The sequence below is a fragment of the Gadus morhua genome, chromosome 16 (genome assembly GCF_902167405.1).
Source record: "Gadus morhua chromosome 16, gadMor3.0, whole genome shotgun sequence".
Classification (NCBI taxonomy): Eukaryota; Metazoa; Chordata; class Actinopteri; order Gadiformes; family Gadidae; genus Gadus; species Gadus morhua.
In genome coordinates, this window is record NC_044063.1 from 22,255,756 (window position 1) to 22,265,947 (window position 10,192).

Here is a 10,192-nt window from a genome sequence, read left to right on the forward strand (position 1 = left end):
TGCCTGCTCTTTAGGGCTGGGCCCCGGGGGAGAGGGGGTGACCAGGGGGTCTCTGGAGGGCCGAGCCCCAGGGGAGAGGGGGTGACACAGGGGGTCTCTGCAGTACCTGAACCCCAACACACACTCAGCTTGGTCGCTAGCCAGATGGGCTTTTGACACTCACAGGTTGCCATGACGATAACCATGGCATTTATTTATTTATATTATTGCTGTCTTTTTTCATGAGCTTTGTCTGTCTAGTATGCTATAAATATACACACACACACACACACACACACACACACACACACACACACACACACACACACACACACACACACACATACACACTTACACACACACGCACACGCACACACTATCAACCACACATACGCATGTACAAGAACCCAAACACAAAAAAGTTGAAGATAATATTTAACCCCGATCCCCGCAGGAGGAAAGAACCACATGACAATCCGAAAAAAAAAAGCGAATTTTCCTATTCCACCCTGAAAAGCATACTCGGAAAAATACAACTCTCTAATTGTCATTGCAAAACGATGCCAAAGCAATAGCAAATAAAATATGACATATTATAAACAAAAACAATCATAGATAGAAACAACAATAGAAACAACAAATCCAATACAAACGTCCCCCCCCCCGTCCCCCCCCTACATACCAGCCCTATGCCTTCACATTAAGAAAATTAAAGAATTACAACCACTTGATAGCTGCAACATCAGCATAGTACCACTAGAGGACACTACAATATAATATTTAGATTCTTGCCCAGAATTGTGCCGAGGTAAGCTGGCCACGAGGAGTCAGCATGGTGATGCTCACCTGGCCCAAGATGTCATTCAGCACGTCTTATGTTTTGACACATCACAGGAGAGAAGGGCCTCCCCTATGTGACCCCTCTACAGACACGCCATGTCTGACTCATATCAGACGCAATGTAAGTACATTTTCTTTCAATCAGGAAGAAAGATATCTTATTAAGCAGTGATTTTGGCCCAAGTGGTTTAACGTTGAAGTCAAATGATGACCTAACTATCCTTATTTTGGGAAAGGCAGAAGTTGTCCTACCCCTCTATCCTCCCTTTTTCCTTCAGTAGCTTTCTTTGTTGTATTGAGTCTGAGAGCATGGATGCGCATGCTCTACAGCAGTGGTCATGAGGTCAGCCGACCCTCCTGACTGTCCCGGGACCAGCCAAGTGTTCCCTGTCCTCTCCCTGTGGACAACTTGATGAAACCGCCAAGCATCCAACGTCACCAACCCCATTATGAGCCTAATAATAAAGACTAACGTGTGATAAAGCATGCTTAAAGGTCCAATGTGTGAATGTATGGGACATCGAAGGGTAGGGATATCAAAGTTAGAGCCCGACCAACACTGGATCCTAGTGGCAGATGCTGATATCAGGGAGACAAAAATGACCAATATCAATATATGAGACATGACACAGGAATTTTTTCCTCAATATAAATAAATGTTTTGCAAATGTACAAACACTTCACAGAATCATCCCTGTATAAATACGGTTTTCAACAGGATATGTAATATATCCTCTCGTTACAGGTGTTACAGGTATATCTCCTATCACAGCTTTGTCAGCTGGTGCTAGTTGTGACAGAATGTCAGGGTGGTCGTCCCGTCGTGTGTTTTACTCCGGATACACCAGGAGTTTCCTGATCTGGCTGGACAGTACGTAGAGTTCCGGCCGCCCCTTGACCCAGGCGGGAGACATGGCGGGCACCAACTTCCTCCTTTGGGGGTTCCTCATACTGGGATGACAGGATGGCTGGGATGGATAAAAAAAGGACCCCACAGGACCCTGATAACATAGGACCCTGATAACATAGGACCCTAGGAACATAGGTCCCTGATAATATAGGACCCCAGGAACATAGGACCCCAGGAACATAGGACCCTGATAAGATAGGACCCTGATAACATAGGACCCTGATAACATAGGTCCCTGATTACATAGGACCCTGATAATATAGGACCCTGATAACATAGGACCCTGATAACATAGGACCCTGATAACATAGGTCCCTGATAACATAGGTCCCTGATAATATAGGACCCTGATAATATAGGACCCTAGGAACATAGAACCATGGTAACATAGGGCCCTGGGAACATAGGACCTTGATATCATAGGACCCTGGTTAGGACCCTGGTAACATAGGACCTTGATATCATAGGACACTGGTTAGGACCCTGGTAACATAGGACCTTGATATCATAGGACACTGTTTAGGACCCTGGTAACATAGGACCTTGATATCATAGGACACTGGTTAGGACCCTGGTAACATAGGACCTTGATATCATAGGACCCTGGTTAGGACCCTGGTAACATAGGGCCCTGGTAACATAGGAGCTTGGTAACATAGGACCCTGGTAACATAGGGGCTTGGTAGCATAGGGCCCTGGTAACATAGGAGCTTGGTAACATAGGGCCCTTGGAACATAGGTCCCTTGTAACATGGATAAGCTCCAGAATGCGGAGCAGCTGTGTATATTTACTGCAGGGGATTTGTTCTTGTGTTCTGCTGGCTTGGAGGTGGAACCCATTAGAGACGTCTTTAAGGAGAGACATTTTAGCGTATGTTTACACTAAAACCACAACTGCATGTACAAATGTCTGTGCGGTTTGATATAGTCAGGGTGTAGTATGTGATGAAATCACATCTACAGCTTTCCTTGTTGCCATCTCATAGTTCCTAATGGCTTTTATACTTGTTGCCTGTGGTGGTAGCAGATGAGATTATTTCAGCACTGTGATTGAATATTAATGTTATATTATTTAATATTAGAATATTCAATTCAATAACCACCCCCATACTTTTTCTGTCCTTCTCACTCTCTGTCTCTCTTCTCTGTCCCTGTCTCCCCTGTTCCACTTTCTCTCTTCTCTCTCTCTGTCTCTCTTTTCTCTCTCTGTATCTCTTTTCTCTCTCTGTCTCTCTTCTCTCTCTGTCTCCCTTATCTCTCTCTGTCTCTGTTCTCTCTGTCTCCCTGTAGTGCGGGTCTCAGCTGGTCTCTCAGATCTAATCAAGAGAGGGGGATGTGGAGTAAACCCTGCGGTCCTGACGCTGCCCTGTGCAGATTAGATAGCAGAATGTGATGCATGGACAAAGAACAGAGCATCAGACCCCGCCCCCAAACCATCTCCCTCTTCCCATCCATCAACAGCTGGGGCCCGGAGAGACAACAGGTAGCTGTTGTTTGTGCTTTGTGTCTGCGTGTGTCTTGGGCCCCCTTGGTACTGGGAGGAGGGGGGATTGGATGGCAGCAGGCGACTGCTCAGTTGGATCTCCAAGCATTGGTAATATATGCAAAACAGGGGTTTTGGACCCATCTGGTTTCATTTGTTTGGCTGAGAGCTGTTTTCTTTTCCTGAAATTACAAAGTATTAACAGACAAAGAAAGTGTGATGTGTGCTGTAAACTTTCTGTACACTTTCTGACACCAGCATGATGAATATGATAATCATCCCCCTCCGATTGGTGGCAATAAATGTTTCAAAAGAAAGTATCCATTCGAATATTTCGCTTACTTGTACCGATATAGGATGGTTTAGTGTTTATGCTTTGAAGTCATACTAAAGGCTAAAACACTTTGCCATTGTTAAAATATGTTTGTTATAAATATGGCAGTTCCTATTTTAACGTTTTTGGTGGTATTGGTCATTATCTTCGGGCCATAGATGTCTCTATGCGCTGTACAGCTGCAGAGGAAACGGCCTCGTGGTCACTAAAGGCTGATCTAGTCTGCTGTGGCAGCATGTGGTCCCTGACCAGTCGGGCAGCCATTCATTGGATATTCCTTTTTTTTGCTAGCAAAAACTTGCTAGTCCCAGCAATAGCTTCATCACGAAATGCTCTATGGCATATTGCATCATAATAGCATACGGCAAAATGTCTAGCTATCCCAATTAATAACGAAGCCTAATTTGCTTATCGTTAGATATGCGTCATCTTTTGATACATTTATTAAATTCCTAAATCTACCAACGTGTGAAAATAGTTGACTGGAGCACATCACTGGCCTGGCACGACCACAAGAGACAAACAGCAAACGCACACTGGCATGAATAGTTAATCTATGTTACATGTTTTACAACAATGCCACAGTCAGTTTTTTCTTTAAATTGTGACTTTGTCGCATTGTAAACGTCGCTATCACAAATCAGATTTGCAATAAACAGCGAACACTAAATCTGCAACTACTAGCAAACATTAAAAAGTGTGTGAAACTTTTAAATCAGCACCGTGTAGATGGGCCACAGTAGAATCACATTCTTTTCGGGAGAACGTGTGTGTGTGTGTGTGTGTGTGTGTGTGTGTGTGTGTGTGTTTGTGTGTGTTTGTGCATCACTTCTCCCTATTGAACATTCCATCACCAGACCTTACCCAACGCTCCCTGATCTTGGTCTCAGCACCCAAGTCTATTCTCTCTCTCTCGCTCTCTCTCTCTCTCTCTCTCTCTCTCTCTCCCTCCCTCCCATATTTATTCTCTCTCAATCTGTCCCCTCTTTCTCTGTTCCCCTCCCTCTCTGTGGGAGTTGGGAGGGCTGTGTGCTGGGGGCTCTGGCCTCCAGGTGCCTGCGACCTCCCTGGGTAACTCACACTCAGCGCCGCCTTCACCCAGTGACATCAGCAGGAAAGGAGGGTGAGATGAAGCAGATGAAGGAGTTTGTATAGACCTCTGAGATCCTTTGTTTTACAGTTACCTTGTGATGTGTGTAAGGAGCCATGTCTAATGAGTCAGCCTTCATTTACTGGCAAACTCTTTTTCCAAAGCTCTTTCTTTTGTGTTGTGGAGGAACAACTGGTACCCGTGTGACAACAACGAGATGGAGGCAGACAGCTGTTGCACTCATTTTGTGTGGGAAAGTTATCTGATTAGTTCACGCACGTTACATTACGTCATGGCAGCGGCAGAGTTTCTGTTAACACTTTCATTCATTCAGGCTGCAGTTTTCGCTATAGCAGTCGATGTTCCTTCAGAAGACTTGAGGAGAAGTCCGACCACCCGATGGATGAGAATGTTCTGGACTCCTTTGGGCCCCAGACCACCAGCGGGGATACTGGCTTGCGGAGCAACATCCACTTTTATTTTTTATTTTATTTATTTATTTAAAGGACAGTGCACATTGATCAACATTTCTGTAAATGTGCCAGTTTTAGCCAGCAGGCAAATTTTCAACTGTAGTCCTTTGGCAAGATGTTATACTAGGCACATGGTGGCTAAAAAAAAAAGACATATTATTTAGACATTGCTTTCATCACAGGGGTTTGAGACCCAGCATGTTTTAAATGATCATGCATGACTAGTGTGTTATCTTTTTTTACCAATTGAAAACAAGTAAGAATCTTGCTCAATCTCACATTCAGCCACATTCAGTAACTCTACCTTCACTGGCCTTCCATATCTACTGTGGGTCAAGTTCAAGTCATTGGGCACAGTCCTACAGCCAGACGTTTAAAACAGACACTTTGCACATGTTCCTACAGCTAGACGTTTAAAACTGATACTGTATACGCGGCCCTACACGTTGCTCTCTGGTTAACAGTGGCTCCTGAAAACCTTTTTCACGTCGTCAGATCCACATTACACCTTTCCAACTGTCATGGCTGCCAGGCAGAGTATCTTCCTGCTGAGCATCTGTCCAGCAGAGCGGCGAGCGGTTTTTGGGGGACTGTCAGTAGGCAGTGGCTCTTTGGCCGGATGCCATACGTTGTAAGAGAGGAGCGCTACTAGGGGTGACTGCAAGCGAGGCATCCCTCTTGCCAGTGAATCGTTCATTGGCGGCTTCAGGGAACCATCAATAGATCAGTGGACGGATTGGCTCTGCCACTAGCCTGGGTATACCCAGGCTGCCTAGCAGCGCGATTTCATTTCGCGCTGCTAGGAAGCCTGGATTCCATGGATTCCAATCACAGAACGGGGAGGGACGACAAGATGATGATGACGTCTGTGCAACACACCTATCGCCTTCTTCCTCATCGAATTTCTGGCGCTCTACATACGTCATCTGGTATTATTGATACGATTGGCTATGAGCTTCGTACAGACTCACATGATAGACACTCGTAGCGCCCAATAAATTGCTCCGGGCAATCGTAAACCACGCCTCAAATACAAGAAAATGTGTGGTTCCCAGACCTCTTCTCAATGTAGATTGAGATGAGGTCTGGCATTAGCCAGGCTAGGCGGCCACAGCGTGCTCCGCACCCAGGCAACAAAGCACGAGGGGTGCTCGTCGCATGGTGGAAGCGCCGCCGAACAGGAGGAGCAGACAGGCCGAGAAGGCCGTACCTCTGTACGGTCCTTCACGCTAGCGCTGCATTTCTTCATCGTAGCTGGTCGAGGTAGTACACTGGTTGATGACTAATTAATTAATTTGCTAAACATTTGATGAACTCGGTGCCGTGAAGTAAGTTTGGCAGTGCCCACGTTGATTGCTACATTGCTGAAATGTTCAGATCACGCAGGTGTGCACACAGGACAAGCCCATAAGACGAGGCCTAGGCGGCATAGCCTACATGAAATATAACTGCCATTACGCTTCACACAGTCGGAGAAGAGGGAGGTTTACGACACGCTAGTATGTTAAATGTGACGTTTTTTTGAACGTCCCCAATTCTGGTCCCATTCCATGGCAGAAGGTGTAAGTGCAGACAGAGCTGTGACAGAAGTGCAGAAACAGTGAAGTGGAGTCCTTCATAGACACAGTGTCCTTAGTTGAGTTAATGAAGTAACACCACAGACAGACACAGCTTGGTACACGCCAGCCAAGATAAGTGACACTCCAGTAAGATTTAAGCTGGACACAGGTGCTGATGCGAATGTGCTGCCATGGAATATATTGCAGAAGATCCCAGATCCCGCACAGCCATAGCCCAATACTATAGTTCTCATTGCCTCTGGAGGGGCGCAGTCCTCCACCCCAATATGAGGCAGAGAAGCCTGTAAGGAACTACGGCTGGTAAGGAGGATGGGAGCGGTTGCAATGAAGGCCCAGCAACCAAGGATGAGTCGCTGGAAAGCTTCCCAGCTGTCTTCAGTGGTTTGGGTGAGGTGTCCGTCATATACACGCAAACCCAAGTGTGGCCCCAGGAGAGCACGGGTGCAAGAAAAGGGTGTCATGGATAGATTGAAAATGACCCAGCATCAGCAAGAGGCTAAAGATTGTCATAGCACCCATGACTGATTAACTGAATGGGTGAATAGCCTGGTCATCACAGAGAAGGAAAATGGATCACTGAGGGTGTGCCTGGATCCTCATGATTTAAATGAGGCTATACAGAGGCATCATTACTCGATGCCAACACCAGAGGAGGTCCAATGCAACCTGTGTGGGAAATGTTTTATAATGTTAGGTGCACAGGAAAGGTGCACAAAAAATGTGCCTCCCAAGTTACACTGTTTTCGAACAGCGGTGTCTGCGTGTATTATACAGATGCAAACTGTTAATTGTATTGTAATGTGTGTTGGGGAAAATTACCTACCAAAAGAAACGAAATAACCTTGTGTTGCTATGGCGATGAAGTCTTAAAACGAATACCCCGGTGATGTAATCAGTTGCCTCTGATTACGGCCCACTGCTGGTGCAGTCCAACTTTGGTTTTCCAACGCAGCTGGGACCCCGCCCCCTCCCCCCCTCCCCCCTGTAGTGTCGTGGAGCTACACTATTAAACGGGTAACACTGGAAAACATTGCGGGGCATGTGTCACGTGATGTACGACGGCTCCAAGCCAGTCCGAGGTAAACACTGCACCCCTGTAATGCCAGGCGGTTTTTGACGTGCTCTTTCCTTCTTCCAAGGAGTGACTCAAAGCCCCCTCAACCCATTATGGGCTGTGCCTCTGAGCATGGAGTTGAGTGATGAGCAGTGCAGAGGCCAACTGAGGGCTCTGGGCTCCGTCTGGACGCGGGCCAAGTGGACCAGCGAGCAGCGCTCCCCCTGGGAGAGGAGTGGGGCCAGGTCCCAGGGCTGGGGATTAGTTAATCAGCCCCACCTGTTGTGGTGGGAACATGTCTGTGAGAGACACACACACACACATGCACACACACACACGCACACGCATGCGCACGCGCACACACACACACACACACAGAGGAGTGCACACATACAGCAGACGTATGTCCAACATCCCAGACAGGGTGTCGGCCGATATACAAGACCTCCTCGCTCAAACACACACTTGAAAAGATGTGCAGAGGACAGGACAGGAATGAAGCGTGAGGGCTGGGCGTTTCTGCGGTGCTGGTGTTCGGTGGTCAGTGTTCATGGTTTTTCACCGATCATTGGCTCCAGATATCAGTGACACAGGGACTTTCCAAAGGAGGAGACTCCATCGCAAAATAGTTCCTGCATTCATGATGTCATCGTTATAGTGTGTTGTAGCACATGTGGAAGGACTTACTGCTGGGTTTTCTGTTTTCGTTAATAAAATGTTCTGCGATTCACACAACCCGTGTTTTTAAAGGAGCGGGCCCTGGAATATGAACATGCATTTGGGTGGTCCTTGGGATGTTATCTCCATGACGACAAAGTAAAATAGAAATGCAGCATTATATACGGTATGTGAGGAACATCGAAATGCTAACATCTTCAAACCGTTAGCCGCTAATCATGCGCAGCCTGAAGTGGCTAACATGGTACAGCCCCTCCCCTATTAATCTGATGGTTATCGTAGCATTTTTCCATCATGAGAATAACATTCCTCTTGTTTGACTTGCTGGTCAACAGTGGTTGTGGTGAGTACGTGTGGGTCAAAGAGTTCCCCAGGACATGAGGCCTGGTTGAGCGGGGGGGAAGTCAGAAGGCCTCTTCTATGAAAGGAAACATGAGCATTATGTAACAGTGGGGATGTCTGCTACATAGGCTCTTTCTGCTCAGCTGATTCGGTGGCTCATCGTAGGAGCCATAAGCTACAAGCCCCAAATGCAGGACCAATGCGTCATCAATTTAACCCCGATGTGGAGAGGAATGTATGGCCCCCTAATGTGGTCCAACCCTGAGGATGTGGCTGTCCTATACATCCACTGTGAGGATGGAGACCTTAACATGGAACATATGCTGCAGCTCAAGGGCTCTCTCTCTCTCTCTCTCTCTCTCTCTCTCTCTCTCTCTCTCTCTCTCTCTCTCTCTCTCTCTCTCTCTCTCTCTCTCTCTCAGAACATTAGAAATACTCTATAGAAAATGGTGAAGTGGATTTCTTGCCATAACTCCTCATTTTGTCAAGAATCAAAGTTCAGAGTTATCAGAGTTATTTTATTATGGTATGACATGACCTGTAACAGTGAGTCGGACTGACAAAGACAGCTCTCCTTAAGGTTATTTTACTACAGTATTATAGTATGACATCACCTGTTAAGTAAGACTGACAGAGATTTTATTAAGGTGCCTTGAGCTCAAGGTGTGGCAGCTTGGCCCATGTTCTCCATGAGAGCATTTACTTTTTCAGCTTAGTGTTGGCCCACATGCACTGTGGTTCATAACAAATCTGGTTTCTCTCACTCTCTCTCTCTCTCTCTCTCTCTCTCTCTCTCTCTCTCTCTCTCTCTCTCTCTCTCTCTCGTTTTGGTGGTTAAGGTTCCCAGGAATTCCTAATTATTTTAATTTTGTGTGTGTGTGCGTTCTCAAGAGAGACCCCACAAGAATGTCATTAGATATTTTTGTAGTAGTACAACTCTTTTCTCTCGCTTCCTCCTTCCCTCTCTCACCACACCCTGCAACTTGGATGACATCAATCATTAACGACTTGAGTACTGCAGGATGCATGCATATGGCTTTTCAACTAGTCAACACTTCCAACCATGATAGTGGCCATGACCCCCGAGCCCTGACCGGTGAACCCATCTGCTTATTGTAAGGTCAGCAAGAAGCTGTCGGATAACACAGCCGCTTTGCAGGCTTTTAATCTTTGCCTTTAACCTGCAAGGACTCGCTCATAAAATGTATAGAAAAAGGAGGAGCAAAAGTAAAACAAATCAATTATTAGGATCCGAAAATAAATAATATTTAACAATCATTCAGTGAAGACAAAGTGAATAATTGTTTTAGTATATGCTACACGTGAACACTCCAAAAATACACTTTTTGCCGGGATTTATATGTTTTTATTAGCGGTTTATTTATTTTTATTAGCGTGAAGAGACGACCATCACGCGCGGAAAAACAAT